The sequence below is a fragment of the Felis catus genome, chromosome A3 (assembly GCF_018350175.1).
Source record: "Felis catus isolate Fca126 chromosome A3, F.catus_Fca126_mat1.0, whole genome shotgun sequence".
Taxonomy (NCBI): Eukaryota; Metazoa; Chordata; class Mammalia; order Carnivora; family Felidae; genus Felis; species Felis catus.
The window spans coordinates 55,940,644-55,958,938 of NC_058370.1; the positions used below are offsets into that span (position 1 = coordinate 55,940,644).

Here is an 18,295-nt window from a genome sequence, read left to right on the forward strand (position 1 = left end):
AGAAGTACGGATTGCACAGCGTGTGTGTGTGTGTGTCTGCAATGATGCCTTTGGAAAGGAGAGAAAATGCCTGGGCCGGCCTCTTTCTCTGATGTAAACCTAATCTCTCTCCTTTCGCCCAAGATGGCTGGATGCCAGGGATTTGGTGCACACGTTCCTGAGGTCACACGTCTCTTGTGTGTCTGTATCCTCTCAGCTTCAAGATGAGGCTCTTGCTCGGGTTCGGGCCACTCTGGGAAGGAACAGTAGTGAGTTATCACTACTTCTCCCTGATCCCAGGAGGAATGGGATGGAAAGCTGCTGACAGCAAGGCTGGCCGGAGATGCCGGGTGCTTCGGTGTGAGAGGACAAACCAGATCTCTATTGACAGCTCTCTCTGTGAGCAGCTTTCACTCTTCCTAATGACCTTGCAGGGCCACAGCGACTGCACCTACCGTGCCTCCACTGTGTCGGCCTCACGGTTCGGGGAGTGCTCTTTGTCTATACCGGCAAGCAGCCTGTGGACAATCATTTTATGTCATTTCGCCCCTCCCCTCTCCCGTGTGTGAGCAAGTGGAGAGAAAGGAAGTGACACAGCACAGTTGTTAAGAAGATGTGTGCTGAGTCAGAAAGATCCGGGTTTCCATATCTTTCCATCTCTTCTTGTGTGACGTTAGAACGCCGTTCAAGCCAGCCCTAGTTTTCTCGTCTGTGTGATAAAGAGAATAGTAACCACTTCCCCAGTGTTCTTGGGAGAATTAATTGAGACGGTATATATTAAGTGCCTGGTTCATAGTAAGCACACAATAATAATAGATGCCCTGAGTAGATAATCATGAGTTTCCTTCCCGTGATAACATAAAGCACTCAAACCGCCCCCCCCCGTTCCTCTAATTACGTATTCTGACATTTTTAAAATAGAATGCATTAAACTATGAACTCATTTGAACCACCACGTGATTGAAAAGGTAACTGGTCATCATCAGGGAACCAAAAGTTGCTAAATGCATAGAGTTTGTAAAATTTAAATGGAGCGATTTTGTGAAATCTCTGGAGGAGACTGAGGAAGTGGCGGGCACTCGAGGACAGGACAGGTTTTATCCGTGCAAAGCCAATCAAACTCTTAATTTAAGTCACTTTTAGCATCAGGGTCTGTAATAATTCACGTTTTCCCGGACAACTGGTATTTATTGTACCTCCTGCCTTTTTTATCCCCACCCCACAAAAGGTGAGATTCACAAGGGAAGAAATGTTCATTGGGAAGAAAACAATAGAGAAAAACCGAGGCTCTGAATACATCGCCAATTGGATAGACCAGTTACTTACATTCACAGATACAGAGTCTCGTGGTTAGAGGGAATCCATTATTCATGGGTTATTTATTGGAACAAACTTTTGGCCGTGCAATTTTCCCTCTTAACTGCCCAAACGAACTATCGTTCCATCTTTCCTCCCTCGAAATCCCAGTGCGAAAGGAAGGAATAGAAGGGACAGGTAAAGGTGAAGTCGCCGTTCAACTAACATTTTTGTTGTAAAAGCAAAAAGAGCAGAGATTTCTGTAGCTTGTTTGAAAAGCTGGAACTTTCAGCCCTCTGCCAACAACCACAGCTGGAACTGACAAGGTCTGACATCTCCCCTGCTTTGCCTGCTCCCATTTTCTATGAAAATACTGTAGACACTGGATCAGGAAAGACAGCGGAGCCTTAAAATAATCAGTCTTTCAATTTGCCCCGTGTTAGTTTCCATAGGAAACAAAAGTGGGAACTGTAGCCAGCAGCAAGCAACTGTCTTGTTAGAACCCTCCCTTGTCGATTCAGCTGTGGCTGTTGGCTGAAATCTGAAAGTGGCATTTTTCAAAAGGCCCTTTGGCTTCCGAGTCTATGGAGTTTTCACTTTGGAAAGCAATAAAAACGAATGGAAAGAAGTGAAAATGACTTCCAACACCAAGTTTTCATATACCTTAGGATACTATTTCTCATGCAAAGAACTTTTCATTTCTCTGCCTCGTAGTTTATGTATGAGAACTGAAACGCATTTTCTAAAAGCGAAAAGATACATCAAAAATGAAACGGTGCCTCTTTGGAAGGTTAAATCCTAGATCTTGGATGTGTGCTACCTTAACCGTAAACCTTATCGTGTGAAATTGCTTACATAAACATTCCCTTTAGGGAGGTAGCTCAGTTTCCATTGGAACACCATCCCCGGTTCCTTCATATTTTACAAACACATTCCAAGTTACAGATGCTGGACAGATTGCCACAGAAGAAAAGTAGAGAGGATTTATTAGAAAACACAGCCAGCCGCGGAATTAAAATTGTTTTTAAAAATACCTTCGCTTGGGAAAGAATATGACTCAAAAACTTTCCAATTGAGCAGGACCTCCAGTCCTAATTCTTATACAAGTTTAAAATAAAGAAGCCTCAAAGCCATCATAGTCTGGTGGAGTGATGATTTTACTGGGGAGGAAGCGTTTCACAAACACTCACTGCTGTGAATTACAGTTGAGCGGAGTAGTAATTCTTCGATAAAAGTTTTATGACAAGTCTGCGAGGTTTGCAAAATACCACACAAAGGTAGCTCCAAGTGATGTGTGATGGCTTCTCTGCTGTGGTCACCAAATTTATACGTTCCCTTAAGAGGGGAAAAATCCAACTATATTGTAAGAGGCAGAAAGAGTGGGAAGGATACAAGGAGGGAAAGATTTACTATATACACTGACACCATGTGAGTGGAGAGCAGTGTATCCGAAAGCCCCTTAAACCAAGGAGTAATCCACTAAAACCACCTGAATACATTATGTAATACATCTGTGAAAGCTCTGTGCTTTTTACTCTCTCTTTGCTTTTTCACCTCCAACATCAACAACAAGAACCACGGCACAAGGGCGAGGCTCTGATTCTGTTGCTAAGTTCGACGTCAAAGCACGCCGTAATTTTCACGTGTAACCTTTTTCTTTAACTTTTGAATATTTACACCTAAAAAACAATGCTCTTTAAACTTATTTCCCACTCCTATCACCTGGGGGCATTAGTGTTCACATATCTTGCACTTTTTTTTTTCCCTTAATCAAAGAAGAGAATATGTTTTTATAGCTATTTGTAGATTTCTCTATTTGATGTAAAAAATTTCAGGCAGTTTTTTTTTTTTTTTTTTTTTTTTTAAATAGCAAGGCCTGATGTGGAGCAAAACTAAATGTCGGGATTGGCATGTGAGAAAGATCCTGCAAACTGGAAGTCAGAGATGGAGAAAGAACAAGACAACTCTGAAGGAAAATTTCTCTGCTTAAATACATCAGGAGTCCGGGGTTCCTTTCAAGTGGTGCTAAACAATTTGTGCATAAGTAGGATTGCAATAATGGAAACACTGTTCAGCTTGCCTACTCTTCCTTCATAACTCATTAATGCCTGTGCTATGGGTTCTTTATGGGGCATCCATTAAGAGGGCAGAATAATAATAGTTTAATCCCCCTACACCCAATTATATATCCCCCTGAACCAGTGTCTACCTCCCTTTCTCTCTCTCCCTGTGAATTATGTCTAATAAAATAGAATATGCTAACAGAGAGGATTAAAAAGACAACAAACCTCTCTCTTCCCGACGTTAAAAATTACAAATAGGAACTGTAATGCAGCACAAACAGCCAGAGTGGGCCAAGGTGGATAATGCTGTAGAGAGGGGATACCAGCCCCTCAGCCCATCTCTTATCATTAATAATAACGCCACACCCGACAAAAGAAAAGAGACTGCCCACCAGAACAAAACTCCACAAACACCCAAGACTTTATTAAACAACCCATTTTAGAACTTAAATCATTAGGCTGCATCTGCGTGGGTTCTTCAGAAGGGCTGTCTGCGAGAAATAATGGATTGTCTGCAAACTTTTATCTTGGCTCTTGCCTCTAGAGTTGTGCTATTTAATTATTAAAATGTGGTATTAATGAAACATGCAATCCTGGAAAGGAAACCACTTTTGTCATTGCCCATGAAAGGCAAAAATTTAATACACTGAGGACACTGTATACACATTACAAATATATTTGCATCCACCTTCCAAATAGCGTGCACCCCCGTCTCCCCCCTCCCCTCCTTTACAGCTGCTCAATCTGCAAGAATGTGCAGAAGTAATTTATCTGAAATGGCCACTATTGTTCTTGATTCTGATTTGATTCCAAAAAAGCCAAATAATAGAAACCATTCTGAACATCTATTTTGTGCACCTGTTGTGCGGCATTATGATACTCCGCGATTTTCATTTACGTCACATCTCTTGACATGCCTTTGATACACCATGCTGCTTTGCTCAACAAAAATCCAGGATGCTGGAAACCAATGCCATCCCATTTTATTAACAAAATGACAACGGTACATGCTACTGCCTGGGAGCTCTGGAAGGAAACAGGGGCACATCAACCTCGCCACTAGCCATTTAACTAACGTTAAGAAGACTTAAAATAGCTGAGCAGCCTGGGTTGGGGGGGGGGACTCAATATACAAGATATTAATATCGCTAATGATGTTGCTACTTAGGCAAAACAATAGGACCTCGGTAGTTTCATTTTTTTTCCCCCTTGTTGCTTTGGTTTTTGAATGCAATGCCAGCAGAGAATCTATGTGTGGGCTGGTTTCTTTGTTGATCAACTCAAGAAGGCATGGGATCCTGCATTTGCTGCCTTTCAAGTCCACAGCATCGTCTTTATTAACATTTCAATATTACGGCTCCGACCCTTTCAAATACTTCCTTAGTGGCTTCTTACCTTGGCTCCTCTGGGCAATGGCACCGCGATTGTATGGAGACTTACAGTGACCAAAAAGGGTTGGTTGTGATACTTTGTGGCTACGGGGGCTATAAGCTTCACGTAGTACTGACAGACACAGGATCTTGAAGTAATGAGATACCCAAGCTGCCTTGGCTGTCCTCTGTCAGCACGCTCTCGCATGCTGAGTGTAATTGTGCACATGCTTATACTGCCCACGTATGTAAGTACGACCGTCTTTACTTACGTCAAATAACCATAAAGCCAAGATCTGATTGCTCCCTGCTAAGGTGACAGTGTCGGGAACTTTGGTGTGCTTCGTAGGCGGTATTGGTGAATCATAGAAAGTGGCTCCATTCAAAAATCGGAAGATGGAAACTGTCTGACTCACAGAATCCTAGCATGAAAAGGGACCTCTAGGGTCCAATCCGGCGCTCCCCTAATGGAGGAATCAATCCGTCCTCAACATCTTTGACAGATGGTCTTCCAGGTTCGGTGTGAACTTTCCCTTGAAGGGCAAATTCTGCTTAACGAAGCAGTCCGCTCTATTTGTAAACGGCCCTAATCGTTGGGTGGTTTTCTTGACGTTGCCTTGAGACGGCGGCCTTTCCAAGCAGAACTGGATAATGCGCAGAAGCGTTAATGCCAGCCAGGGCCCCCTTCGTGCGTGTGGGACCTGTGTGGTCACGTGCCACCCCGTGGTTGGTTTCATGCTCTGCTGTCATTGTCTTGAAATCCTTACTCATGTCTCACAAGGGGTCCCGACCGATTCATGTTGTAGCGGGCCCCACAAACTACAGAGTGGATCTTGCCAATTGTAATTGGAGATGAGTGACCAATAGGAACTCTTACGTAGCATGCTTTTGTGGGCTTCCAATGCTATATTATTTTGTTACCCCCTCCCCCCTCCCCCCGTCATCTATCTATCTATATGTCTTGTCAACAGAATTACATAATATTCCTTGGACTTCCTTGCAAACCAGTTTTTAATTCATGGATTGCCCCCCCCCCCCATTGCCCAGTGCCATCGTTCCAGGATGGGTAGGAATACAAACTCGACTAAAGAACAGTCGCTGAACTTCAGCATTATTAAGCTTCTCTGTCCTTTGCTTTTGAAATACTAACCCAAATCCTCCCTGTCAATCAAAGGAGAAGTACGTGTTTTGGCTAAGTGAGGCAGGGTCTAAGCTAACCAGTAGCATCCTCGGAACACTTGGTTTGAATGCTGATTCGTGCTTCTTACTGATGCTATGACTTTGGAAACGACACTTACCTCGGCTGTCTCCCTTTCCCTCCCCTTGGGCCTGGCTGCCCCCCAGGGCTGCAGCAAAGCTTGCCAAGTAGTGCTGAGTGAGCCTGGGGATTTTCTGAACTCGGGTGCAGAGTTTCCCCGGGGGCCAGCCTAGCGCTATGTTTCTCCCATCCCATCCTGCTACAGAGACCCCAGACGAACATCTCGGGACCTCCATCAGACCATATGCTCACGGTGCATGCAGGCCTGGTGTTTTTTTGTCTCGTTTTTGCCCGCTGTTCTTTAGGTACCCTGTATCATCTTGGTCACATGGAAGAAATTCTGTGAAAAGTTTTCAAGGAAGAACGGAGCTACTAGAACCTTTCTAGGTAGTGGGAATTGAGCCCAAGTGATTATTAGAAGGTATTCTGGGTGAGTCATTTAAAGCATTAGGATTAAAGTTGGGAGAATGATCCAAGAGCAAGAGAGAGAGAGAGACAGAGAAAGCACAACCCCAATCCTGCCCCCGCCAAGACTGTCTGTCTAGTGGGGCAGTGGGGACCACATGTGAAGAGGTGGGAGAAGCCAGAACGCCAAGAGATTGGGAATCTGAAAAATAGAATCTAAAAACTGAACTGGTCAATAAAACAAAGAGTCTTGGGGTATCTTTAATCTCTATTCCCAAGAAGGACGCATAGTTTTTATGAGATATAAATACCCCACTCTCATTTGAAAGCCTACTTCAGCAGATACGAAAATGCATTAAGTGATCACGATTTGTTAAAGTCTACCCTCATGGCCATGTTTATTATCGTATGTGAGTTTTATTACAACTCTACTATTTTTTCCTACCAGTTGGTGAAATAAAATTCAGTTGTAATTAAATTAAAAAAATTTTTTGGCAATAAAAACTGAACATCTCTTAGAAGACAAAATGAAATAATGTGCAGGAAAGTGCTGCAAAAAGATATTTCCGCATAAAGTATTATCACCCTAAAAGTAAATTGCAATGTTTGGATCTAAGAAACAGAACAACGATACCCTTAGTTGAGCATAAGAAGTGAGTATTTGGAGATTTCCATATTGCATACTGTTTTGAAGGTACATTTGAATGACTTTGAAATCTTTTCAGAAGAGTGGCTCTTTTGTAGTGAAACATTTTGGTGTTCATTTCAGATGAATAACCAGTCAACTGCACCCAGACTCGGGGTGTTCCCTGCAGCCTAGTGGTTAGGACGCATTTGCCAATTGTTCAAGAACCTTGAGCTCACAACAGAGGACCTGGGTTATTTCCAAACACCATTCCCCTTAAAGAAAAGTCATGCAAGTCTGTTTCAAGCCGAAAGTTGAAGCAGTAGGTTGCACGTAGGTGTTTGAATTCTGAAACATACATTTCGTTGTGTACAATCACAAGTTCCTGAAGAAATTTTTTTTCCCACAAGGGGAAGAAAAAGATAACTTTTAGGGGGAAAATGTTCATTTTATGTGTGAGACCAGTTGGTAGGAGTGAGATATTTTTATTGATTTAAACGACAGCAACTTTGTTTTTTAGTTTTTTTTTTTTAATTAAAATTTTTTTTAACGTTTATTCATTTTTGAGAGACAGAGAGAGGCAGGGGATGAGTGAGGAAGGGGCAGAGAGAGAGGGAGACACCGAATCGGAAGCAGGCTCTAGGCGCTGAGCTGTCAGCACAGAGCCCGACGTGGGGCTCGAACTCACAGACTGCGAGCTCATCACCTGAGCCGAAGCCAGACGCTCACCAACTGAGACACCCAGTCTCCCCAAAACGACAGTGACTTTGTAACCAAATAAAACCTTAAACTTAGAAAGAATTTGCCACAAGGAAGAAATGGGAGATTAGAACAGCACATGTGATATGGAAGATACACATGCAGATATGGAAGGTATACATTGCTTCTTGCACAGCACTTATCAGAAGGGGACTTTGAACCTTGCGTTACACTTAACTTCTCTTGTTCCAATTACCTTCTCTGAACCTCAAGAGTTACCTTTGTGGCCATTGTCTACTAGGAAGGTAAGAGGAACCAGGAAGGAAGCTTAAGTCTGTTGACGTGCTGGTTGGTTTTACAGAGCAGAGGAGGCTGGATGTATTTAAAATAGAGTTTCAGTGTACAGGCTTTCTCTGCCCCCACCTTCCCGTGGCATTCAGCCTCCTCTGTCACCTCCAGCAAGGAGAGGACGTTCAGTGCTGGATGACTTTATTGTGTCATTCATGTCTCTGGCTTCCACTGTCCATTACATTCAGCAACTCCTATAGAGATACACTCTTTCTCATGCCTCACTTCTTTTTTGAAGGCTTTTGGCAAAGCCTGGACGTGTCTATGTCAGCCAGAACAGAGAGATATTCTGAGCAAAAAGAAACTATTCTAAAACCACGTGGATATATTTTTAAAAATTTTATTATGACTGACAGCAAGAACCCCGATCGAAGAGCGTGAGGTAAGACTTCATTAAAATCAGAAGGTACGACCGCATCGTCTCTAAGATATTCATTTCCAGAAATGTTCCCATTAAGTAAAAGAGCCTCTTCTGAACTAGACTCCCGGGTACCACAAAGGGCTCCAAGGGAACAAAAGGGAATGCCCATTTTCCTCATGTAATCCCTCTTCCCTACCTTCACCTGGACTATGGGACAATGTTCATCAATTGCTACTCTGATCTGTTCTCTCTCAAGCTGAGGTTCTCTTTCTCACTTTGCCTTCCTTCAATTTCTTTATCTTCCTACAATGACAGACCATGTCCGCCCACAAAGGTCACGGTAGCCACGTTCTCAAAATGTCACTGGCCTGCTGGATCCAACGTTTACTCCAGGGAAAAGCAGAGTACCACACGACACAAGACGCCGCGTCTGTGAATCTCAGAAAGCTGTGAACTTCCCAGGTGGGAAACGTGTACCTCTGGGAAGGTCTTTGTTGCCAACAGATCTGTCTTTTTCGGGGGTGTCTGTGGAAGCATAGAAAGACTGTTCCAGACGAAAAGCAGAGGAAGTGTTTTTATTTTTTTTTTTTATTTTTTATTTATTTTTTTAAATTTTTTTTTAACGTTTATTTTTGAGACAGAGACAGAGCATGAACGGGGGAGGGTCAGAGAGAGAGGGAGACACAGAATCGGAAGCAGGCTCCAGGCTCTGGGCCATCATCAGCCCAGAGTCCGACGCGGGGCTCGAACTCACGGACCGTGAGATCGTGACCTGAGCTGAAGTCAGACGCTTAACCGACTGAGCCACCCAGGCGCCCCAGGAAGTGTTTTTAAATGATTCCCCCGGTCACTTGGGCTCGGTGGGCCTGTGTGGGACAGACTGGGGTCGTTTTTCTTCCCTTCTCTCCCCGGGTCGTGGGGAAGCTTGAGCCTATAAAGGCAACCAAGGTGAACTTGCTCATTCCACACAACGGGGTAGATCGTTCACCACGGGGTGTTCTTGATAGTGCTCTGTCCACTCTAATTTTAAGTATCTAAGCAATGGGAGTCCCACCACCTCCCTCGGAAGATTACCCTACAGTCTAATAGGCTTCGACATTAAGAAGATTTTCAATTGGTAATTGGTAATCAACCTAAATTTCCCTTTTCTTGATTTCATCCCATTACCCCAAACCCTGTCCTCTTGTTCCACCTAGCTCCTCACCTTCATTAGTGTTTTCACTCCCCAAATAGTAATAGATAGCTGGCAACGCGCGCACACGCACACACACACACCAGAAATGACCACAAAAAACTAACCCGCTCTCAGTCATCACTTGGCTAGACCACAGATAGTTCTCCTTGAAAAATATGTCTGTTCCCTCATACACTGTTCTCCTCAAAGGCATCCTGTAATGTTAAAAGGTTCAAGTATTTTTTTTTTAATGATCCCAAAACATCTATAAGTGTAAGCCACAGCAGTCTGTAATGGACTAGAGGGGAATGAAGGCATTCTTAACGTGGGCGGGCGATAATGGTATAGCTACATTCACCTTCTTTTGCCCTTGGCACAGACGGAGCAAACCATTAAAACAATTGGTGGAAGGCTTTTCCCCCAAAGTTGTCTATTTCTATACTAGTTTTATATCATCCTTGCCTGTTATGGATCGAACGAGTGTTTTTCCTGCTGTACAAAAACGTTCCTTGACAATATATTTTCTACCAATAATCATTATTTTAATAAAACCAGTGACATTAATATGAATAATTTGTGTTATTACGGAGGGGCATAAAATATTACAAGATAGGGCTTATGGGAAAACCAAGCCCTAACTTAGGTCTCATTCATAACACGACCTGTTCTTTTTTATTTTTAGACTGCTTTACCAATTTGATTTACTGGCGACGGGAAAAGACTCTGTTTCAGCAGCGAACTTTCAAAATAATATACGTTTTAGAAATCAAGTTTTCGATTCATTTTCCTCCAATGTTGCCAAACTCCCTCCCTGGTCTCTGTTTAGGAAATAATTAGATCCCTGTAGTAGAGGCTGGGGTCTGCCTCTATCCTTCAATACTATGATACTGCTTGATTCTTCTCACTTTTATCTTGAATTTTAAGCCGGTTTTCTGCGTATATTCATAATAACTGACACAAGTCTTACACGAAGAAACAAGCCAACGGAACAGAAGAAATATAACATAACTTTTGGAAAGTTATTCTGTGGACCATACCCTGGAACACTTGATTCGGTAAGAGCATCTTCATGCTACCAGCTACTGGCATTGCTGAAGACATTTCTGTGCCTTTCTGGAAAATTTCTGGCAGATATCACGAACGTTTGTATCCGCTGCCAGATTCAGCATGTGGACCCAAGTCTCAGACTGAGTCTTCACCGTCTCTACACTTCCTTCCTTAGGCTGTGTGGTCCAATGTCTAGGGCGTGCCACTGATTTCTAAGAATTTCTTGTTCATGTATTTGTTGGCGGCATGTAAGTTGAAACCAACAAAAGGGAAGGCCAGAAAACTTAGAGTGGAAGGGAGGAAATCCACTAAGATAACACGGTGGCATTGCAAGGCATTAAATATAAAGAAAGAGCTGACTAATCAGGGTCACGGAAGGAAAAGAAGGATGGCCAGTTGCTAGGTCTTCTGAAATGTGGCATAAAATTGACGGGTCTTCGGTCCTGTTGACGTTAATGTCACTCAGTGCCAACAGCGCCCAGCAGGTGGGATCCTCTGTTTTCAATTTCAAATGGTGGGGAGAGCGAATCTGGCTTTATTTGGGCCCCTGTTGAGATGAACCTATGAACTAGGGTGGGGACTTGGTCTCCAGACATTTGCAGCTAGAGCCCTTGCGCCCAAAGGGCCACAAGCTAGAGTCCTTGGGCCTCCGAGATCCATCCCAGAGCTGGAGAAACCAGGGTGAAAAATCCATACGTAAAAGGAGTCTCACCTTCTGGAGTTAAAGTTATATTGCATGGCAGGTACTGAAGATTAATTTGACACATTGCTATCAGTATTTGTTCAACATTACATCCCCCTCTTTTTCTGAGATTGGCATATGAAGTTTCTAACATTCCTTGGGTTATTGGTAGTAGGCATGTGTGAGAAAATCTGGGATCTTTCAAGCGTCGCTGGTTGCAAAATGGTAGCCCCAATACAACTTGTAGATAAGCAAAAATATAATTTATTTTCTTTATTTTGGCGGCGGCTCATCTTGGCCTCTTCCTGAGCCCTCAATCAGCAGTGAGTGAGGGTAGGGGAGAGAAATTAATTAAATGTCCAATCAAGTTTGGAGCTGTCAGGCCTGATCATTTAAGCCGTCTTTCTTAATTGGTGTTCATTCTTCCATTTGGATAGAAGGCCCACTCTCTTATGCATTTGCCCCCTTCCCCACTTCTTCCCCTAAGATGACATTTTGCTGTGTGGGGAAAGGTGGGTGCGATTTATGAATTCTGCCAGCCCAGGGAATAAAGGAGGGATTCTCAGATTCACATGGTAGCTTTGTATTCTCTTCTGGCCCTTTCCTTGCTGACTCCACTGTCTGTCTAGTCTCTAGAGGCCTGCTTGCGTTCCTGGAAGCAGTCGGGAGCTGGTGAACTCATGACCCTTTATTTTGGCTGGGATAGAATGATAGGGGAAGGGCATGTCACTGTTCCCAGCCCTATGAACTCAGCTTGGCCCTCTGTGTCTATAGAACCACTTTCCTGCCGACTGTTCCATCCAGCTCAGGGGCCCATGGTCACTCCTCGTCACTCCCTGTGGGGCTGCTTGCCCTGTGACAACAGGTTCACCCCTTACATAACCAGGGATAGCTAGGGAAGCTCATAGGCCCTCCCTCTGTCTTATCACGTGACTAGGACAACGGTCATTTTGGTGTAGGCTTTATAAGAAACATTGTGCCCATTCTACGAGTTTTTGAGGACAAACATCGTATGGAAAGCATCTAGAGCTGTCCCTTTCGAACGCAGGTCTTGTTTATTCTGGACATTCAACTTTTCTGTACACTTTCAGAGATCAAAATATTGAGGTCTGAGATTATTTCCATGGGCACGAAAGTCACAGTTTCCAGAGATTTTCTGACTGTACAACTTTTCATTTCATAAAAATAGAAAGCCTTCTCTTCAACAGTAAATCTAGATTTCAAATTGTTCACGGACTAACTTCCTTGACTCCCTCCTGTAATCTGCTACTCTGTGGGGATTTTCTGAGGCTGCCTAAGTCTTAACAGAAAATCCAAATGTTCATAGTTCTTGGTGGACTTTTTGGATCTATAATGGCCTTTCTTATTATCACACACATCTAAGTAGCAGCGTATTTTTTCAGATGAAGATTGCTATTGCAAATGGCTTCTCTATTGAAAGGAACTATTTTTTTTTTTATAAAAACAACATAAACCGTTTTATTCAAATCTAGTGTCATGCTTTGAGAACTCACTCTAGAGATATATTTTCAGGGGTATCTCCCCAGTGCCCAGTGTCTGGATTCCAGCTTGCATTCTCTTTGTTGTTTCTGGTTTTCGATTACTACCCCTACAGGAATGTAAAATAAACTTCCCTTACTGGGAAAGTTACAGAGTATACATAAATTGGATCTCTTTCCTTATTCTCATTAGGACCTTTTCAGAGAATGCCATGGATTTTCCTTCCGCTGCCACTTGCAATGTTTCTCTAGCCAGATCTTAGAACTGCTGGATCCTTAGCATTTGGGGTTCTATTTAGACCTACTTGAGCGGGTCAGGGAATTTATTTCTTTTGGATAAGCATGCATGTGTCTTCAGAGGATTCACACACTTAGGAAGACTGGGGGCCCCAGGTGGAGAACCTGTGGCCTTCAAATATCTTTCTTTCATGTGTGATGACCTCTAGCTGGTGCAGGGGCAGGATCCAACCAGTGAAAGGGCCTCCTGTTCTCCTTCTGGGCTCAACCAGGGCCATTCACTCACCCATTCACTTTCTTCTCAAGACAGATTCCTTGGGGCGCCTGGGTGGCGCAGTCGGTTAAGCGTCCGACTTCAGCCAGGTCACGATCTCGCGGTCCGTGAGTTCGAGCCCTGCGTCAGGCTCTGGGCTGATGGCTCAGAGCCTGGAGCCTGTTTCGGATTCTGTGTCTCCCTCTCTCTCTGCCCCTCCCCTGTTCATGGTCTGTCTCTCTCTGTCCCAAAAATAAATAAACGTTGAAAAAAAAATTAAAAAAAAAAAAAAAGAAAGATTCCTTGAGTGTCCACCGTTTCCCAAGAGTTACGAGGGATCAAGAGAACACAGAAATCTATCTTTGGCCACAATGCACACTGAGCCCCAGCCAGTGTTCTTTTTCTTACTGGTAGAGGGATGCGGATAATGAAATATGGAAGGTCAGATTATGGTCACCACAAACATTAGCAAATGGAATTTAGTATAAACTAAATTCCCATGCCAAGTACCTCCATTACAGTCATTATCTTCAATATTTTAACCACATTATTTTATTAAGTGCTTGCAGACACACTGAGCTATCGCATTTACGGAGCACACGTACTACAACATGGAGTACAGCCGGCTTGGCCGACATCAAAGACAGAGAGGCACAGACTGATGTAAGGCGAACATTCGTTCTTCACTGAGGTCATTCCCAAACAAACAACATGATATAGCATTTGTGTCCTGCAGATGAAATCAAAGATGAACACATGAATTACTAGAAGTATCATCTGGCTCAATGCGAACTTTTGGTATGTATTACAGGTATATGAGAAGTCAAACCGTGGCGTAGAATCTTGTCTGCTAGATATAGTTCTCGATTTTTACCTTCAAAGTCAGCTTTGTGACTCTTCTTTTTTTAAAAATGTCGGTTTATTTATTTTGAGTGAGAGAGAGAGAGCGTGCACCAGCGGGAGAGAGGCAGAGATAGAGGAACGGAGAGAATCCCAGGCAGGCTCCGCGTTATCAGCACAGAGCCCGACATGGGGCTTGATCTCACAAACTATGAGAACGTGACCTGAGCCAAAATCAAGAGTCGGGTGCTTAAATGACTGAGCCACCCAGGCACCACATGACTTTTTTCTTCTTTCTTTCTTTCTTTCTTTCTTTCTTTCTTTCTTTCTTTCTTTCTTTCATGTTTATTTGTTTTTGAGAGAGAGAGGGAGAAAGAGCGTGAGCAGGGGAGGGGCAGAGAGAGGGAGACACAGGATCCGAAGCAGACTCCAGGCTCTGAGCTGTCAGCACAGAGCCCGACGTGGGGCTCGAACTCATGAAAAGTGAGATCTTGACCTGAGCTGGAGTCAGATGCTCAACTGACTGAGCCACCCAGACACCCCCACATGACTCTCCTTAAGAGCATAATTGCTTCAGTCTCCCTCTCTCTTTCTTTCTGGATATGTGTGTGTGTGTGTGTGTGTGTGTGTATACACACATAACATAGATATATATGCCTATGTATTTTTATGGATCCTTAGATCGTTTGTGAGTACCTTGTTTTCTAAAACCAGTGCTCATGTTGTCATTTTTTTTAAAGGTATTTTATTGTCGCTATATAATTTCATTTTTTTAAAAGAAGCCTACACAGCAACGTAACAAATTTACTTTTTAAAACATCACCGAGGTATCAAAAAAGTCCCTATAATGCCAATAAGTGTTCCCCCTGCAGAACCTGTACAAATCAGACAAAAAAACCAATTGGGGCTTTTTAACATCATCAACTAACAAGCCATACGATAACCAACTGGCTCTCTTAGTGAGGTTAGAGCAAAAACACGTACTACTGGATAATAGTAGAAATTATCCATCTCTCAATCCAAACCTTACCAGCGGTGCCCCTCACCACCATTTTCCTCTTCCTGCTGTAAGACTGTGCTGTCTTTACCAAACAACCTCTAATGCTGTTTTCAGGCTAGTATTATTTTGCCACATCTTCTTTAACTAACTGTTACTGGGTTCATCAACCTGTTGTATCTGATAAGGAGGGGAGCTTTCGATAAGTTACTAAAGCTTTCGATGAATCTCCTCTCCCAGGGCTCTTGGCCAACAGGTGCACAATGCCGAACTTACGGATTTTGTGGTAAAAGGAAAATTTGTTGTAATGCCAAACGCTCACCCCACTGAATTTCAGAAATGGCGCCATGACCTTCCCACAAACCACTGGGATGGCCGAAGCACCGATTTATGAAAGTTCACTTCTGGCCTTGTGCCGAGTTACGGCAGAAGTTACTGCTTCCGGGTGGGTGAGTGGATGGGATCCCTTTGCTGATTAGTTGTTTTTTTTTTTTTTTTAATTCCTTTCTACCTTAGGTGGAATGATTTAGGCTGAGCCCAGAGTCAGAGAGCAGTCGCTCCCTGCCCTTCTCTTAAGCAATTTATTTTCATTTACTTTCTACCCATCTTTACCAGTTTGGTAGAATGTATTTTAAATCTTTTTTTTTTTTTTTCAACGTTTACTTATTTTTGGGACAGAGAGAGACAGAGCATGAACGGGGGAGGGACAGAGAGAGAGGGAGACACAGAATCGGAAACAGGCTCCAGGCTCCGAGCCATCAGCCCAGAGCCCGACGCGGGGCTCGAACTCCCGGACCGCGAGATCGTGACCTGGCTGAAGTCGGACGCTTAACCGACTGCGCCACCCAGGCGCCCCTAGAATGTATTTTAGATTCATGATACGCCCATGCGTGAACCAGGGAGAAACTTCTTTTCCTTATGGTTCCCTGCGAAGTGGTTTCAGGGCAATGACAACTCCAAGGAGAAACTAGGCTTGAACGCAGAGTTCCCACTACTCTCAGCCCCCCTGACACTTCACCAGGTGTCCAGAGTGCTGCCTCTGAGAACCTCACAGCAGGTCGTCCCTGATGGCCGAAAAATTCCCCAGAAGGCGGGACAAGTGTAAGGAGAACACTTGCCACAATCCAGTCTCCAGTGACATGACCCCGGATGAAGGTCGTCGCGTTCAAAAGCGTCATATTTAGCAGCTCTTCAGGCAGAGACCACAATGGATTTTGTAAAAGCGCACCAGGATGGCAGAAACAGTTCAACCCCATGAGAAGAGAGTCCTTATTGTATATTTCCCCCCTTATCTAAAACGGGCAATTGCTTTTCTGCCAAATAGGCTCAAAAGGGCCATGAAAACTAAAGTCCTTCAAAGCTGTTAAACGCATCCTCAAATTTACAATAAAATTCAGCATGACAAATCTTCCAGTCAAGTCTCTGGAGCATCATAGCAGCACTTCAACAATTTTTCTTTAAGTTAGCATGTTAGTATTCAACACCTTGAGCGACAGGGAAAGCAAATGTGGGCAAGGCAAGCAAAACAAAACAAAAACCAAGAGAGGAAGAAAAAAAAAAAAGCCACCACCGACAAAGACAGTGGGAAAAAAAAAAAAAAAAAAAACAACGCACACAGCCACGCGCGCTATCAGGCATATGCCAAAGTAAACAATCGGTGTGGGTTTGCCACGGCTCTGCCCTGCAGGTAAGACCACAGGCAGCACGGGAGCTAATGGACGGGGAAAGAGAAAGGCGGATGGAAGGGGAAAGAGAAGGCAGAGTGCGAGAGCCGCGGAGCCGGAGCAGGACGGCCTGATTGTAAGCCTCAAGACACAACATCAGCCATGCAAAACAGGACATACCTTTCTGACTTGCTGGTTCTGTCGGCTGAGACAAAGCAGTCCTATTCACAGCGGGAGGCCAAATCAAAATGAAATTTTATTTAGTCTGCACTGTCCCCAGATTGGGTTTCAGAATGACTGCTTTAGGAGATAGCATGGATGTGGCTGATGCATGCTTTGCATATGAAACTGCAGTAGGAAAAGAAATCTACATAATCAAAAAAATCTGTGCTCTGTGTATGTGACAAAAAGCCTGGACTACAGTGATTTTACTGCAGGGTATGTTTTCAGGCAGGCCCTTTTGGGGTGAAACGCGTTTAAAAAAAATGTCTTATGCAATATTTGCAGCAAATAGTCAGAAATCTGTAATACGCCACGAAAAAAAATCTATAGATTCCTGCTTGCAACTCTGCCACATCGAAATCCTTGTGATTTTTCAGCAGATTTATGAATGCATCAAAAATTTGCGGCAGGGAACCGACTGAATTTTCAAACATGCGCAGATTATTTTGAAGGCGTTTATTCTGACAATTACTATACCCCTGAACCCCGACAAAATAAATGGAAAGCTTAAGTCTGATGCAATACTGAAATAAACACTGAGAGTCCCTTTGACTTTGCTCTGGGAAGACATTTAACTCATTCATATTTAAAGGCTATTTTTAAAAAGAGGAAAAAAAATCTTTCAAAATACGGGCGAGATGTCGAAAATATTTTTAAAAATCAAGAGAAGGGGCCGTAAAATGTATATAGAATGCACATCAGGGAATCCTTGAAAAAAATGCTTATATATATATATACCTATATATATATATATATAGGTCTATATATATATATATATATAGGTATATATATATATATATATATATGCATACAGATACACTGACTGTGTTCTTAATACAGGGTTATCACTGGCCTTGGCCAGGAAAGGGAAGTGGTAAGCAAGGTACAGTGAAACAAGGGGGCAGAATAGAGCCTGTTGATAAATATATATTATTTCTCAAAGAAATACTTATCCCAGCTTGATTTTGATAGATCAGTTCCTTGAGGTTGGACTCTGCCAATCGTTTTCTTTGAAGAGGGGAAAAAAATAAAATAGAATAAGAGATTGAAAGAAAGAAAACCTACCTGCGTACAATGGTAGCAAAAAGACAAGGCAGGCTCTCCCCACTGCGCAGGGCTCTGAAAAACCTGGACAGTCATCATTCTGTCTTACGAAGTATTCCTAAGGACAAGAGGAATAGGAAATTTGCCCATGTGAGCTGTGAAGAGGTAGTCTCCAAGCCTACAACCCAGAGCAGCAAACTTCTCTCAATAATGAGATACAAATAGCTCAAAT

General features: G+C 43.2%; 1 long non-coding RNA gene across 2 annotated transcripts in view; it reads right to left on the bottom strand.

Annotated features, from left to right (window-relative positions):
• Positions 1 to 17,424, bottom strand: part of LOC111559802 — an 82,481-nt gene extending 65,057 nt beyond the window's left edge. Inside the window, exon 1 of one of the 2 annotated variants that reach the window (XR_002741097.2) lies at positions 16,978 to 17,424. This is a non-coding gene — a long non-coding RNA (uncharacterized LOC111559802). The remainder of the gene's footprint in view (positions 1 to 16,977) is intronic. The other variant, XR_006595459.1, reaches the window with a different exon arrangement.
• Between the last annotated feature and the right edge of the window lie 871 nt (positions 17,425 to 18,295).